The sequence below is a fragment of the Gossypium raimondii genome, chromosome 12, assembly GCF_025698545.1.
Source record: "Gossypium raimondii isolate GPD5lz chromosome 12, ASM2569854v1, whole genome shotgun sequence".
Classification (NCBI taxonomy): Eukaryota; Viridiplantae; Streptophyta; class Magnoliopsida; order Malvales; family Malvaceae; genus Gossypium; species Gossypium raimondii.
Genome location: NC_068576.1, coordinates 19,465,600 through 19,467,879, shown reverse-complemented (window position 1 = coordinate 19,467,879; position 2,280 = coordinate 19,465,600).

Below are 2,280 nucleotides of genomic sequence, written 5' to 3'. Positions count from 1 at the left end.
CTAAATGGTACAATCAATTGAGTCGTACCATGATTGGTTCATGAAGGGATTTGGCACAAGCGTTCATGAAACAGTACAGTCATGTAACAGACATGGTACCTAACAGAATCACCCTTCAAAATATGGAAAAGAAGCCAAACGAGAGCTTTAGGCAATATGCACAAAGGTGAAGGGAGGTGGCCGTTCAAGTTCAGCTGCCAGTATTAGAAAGAGAAACAACAATGCTCTTTGTCAATACGCTGAAAGCCCCATTCATTACGCATATGTTAGGAAGTGCTACAAAAAGCTTTTCTGACATAGTTATGAATGGTGAAATGATCGAAAATGCTATAAGGAGCGGGAAAATCGATGCAGAAGAGCGTAACAAGAGGTCAGCCTCAAGGAGAAGAGAAAATGAGGTGAACAACACATGTTACTCTAAATTAGTTACTGTGAGTCAACCAGGAAAGGTGGTTTGTAATCAACAAAATTCATCAAGGCAAGATTCCGGCATGAAGACTGAGAAGTTCCAGTTTACACCAATCCCAGTACCGTATAGGGAACTCTATCAAAATTTGTTTCATGCACATGTTGTTTCCCCTTTTCATGTGAAGCCTCTACAACCTCCGTATCCCAAATGGTATGATGCGAACGCACAATGTGACTACCATGCAGGAATTACGGGACACTTAATAGAGAATTGCACTGCCTTCAAGAAACTAGTTGAAAGACTCATCAACATGGGTGCTGTCAAGTTTGGTGACTCATCTAGTGTAGAAAATTCGCTACCCAATCATGATTGATAATGGAGTAAATGCAATGTATGAAGAAGTGGTGAGAAATTTTCACATCGATGCCATATATGAAGACACAATTAAAAGGATCCTTGTTAGATATTCGCCTTAGAGGTGTTCTAAATAATGGGATAGTAGAATAAACCCCTATAGTATTTAGAGTTTGTTAGAGTAATGTTCAGAACACACTTGTTGCTTTTAGCTTAGAAGCAATAACAACTTCTTTGTGGAATAGGCTCATGTCTAAACATTATTATTTTAATGAAATACATTATTGCAATCATCTTTGTGCAAATGTTCTTTCATTCTTTACGATTCTTTCATTCTTTTGGATGTTTTCTGCCAAACCATTCGTTCGTTCATTCATAATCATATTATCTATAAATTCATACATTCTTTGTATATTCTTTAGCATCTACAATAGGTCTCTGGATATCAATGACATGAGTGACGCTGTTACAGACTCAGAATCTCCTTTTGAGTGAGACGTGTTTAGAGGGATCTCATTACTTTGAAGATGACATAGATTGTAGCTTATCTCCAGACTTGTTGAGGATGGTAGAATAAGAGGATAGATAGATCCTACCTCACAAGGAATCATTAGAAATTGTGAGCTTGGTGAAGATTGGAATTGACATGACCACAAAGACGAAGCGAGACCTTATTGAGTTACCCCAAGAATTTAGTGATGTCTTCACATGGTCATACCAAGATATGCTCGGGTTACGCACTGACATTATAATCTGAATAACAGCATGATGTCAGAAATTTGCAGCATGTTCAAAATTAATGTTATGAACGATGCAATGGAAATTCTTTACTGGGGCAATATCTTTCTCTTCGACTTATCATAGCATTGCTCATTGAAGTCGAATTGTCATTTCTCTGCATTTTACTTGAATTTTATCCAAAGGTTCGTCCCAGAGAATTTCACAATGGGGAGCTTGTGTTGAAAAATATCATTCCTAGACAAAAGGATTTTAGAGGAAAATGGATGCCAAATTAGGAGGGTCCATATGTTGTAAAGAAAGTCTTTCTGAGGAAGCTTTGATCTTGAGTGAGATGGATGGTAAAGATTTCCAAACCCCGTAAACTCATATTCAGTTAAGAAGTACTTTTCCTAAAAAAAGAGGATCAAGGTGAAAACCTACAAAGGGCGCTTTGAGTCCAAAAAAAAAGATAAAATGGAGAGGCCAAGGTGAAAACCCGCAAAGGGTGCCTTGCGACCAAAGGGGATTTGAGTTGAAAACCCGAAAAAGACGGCTCAAATGTTGATCAAAATGGCACTTGAAATTCTCAGAGTAGCTCAAATACTGATCAAAATGGGGCATGCAGTGATCTTGCTATACCTGAATCAACAGGAAAGGGTGCGTGACATCCTGGGGCATCGACAAAGTACTGTAAATCTCTTAAACACATGCCAAACTCAGTATGGTCTTCAAAACATTTGTATAGAAAAGTTCAGGGTGCGATATCTGGGGCACCTAGTCTTCATACTATTTATTTA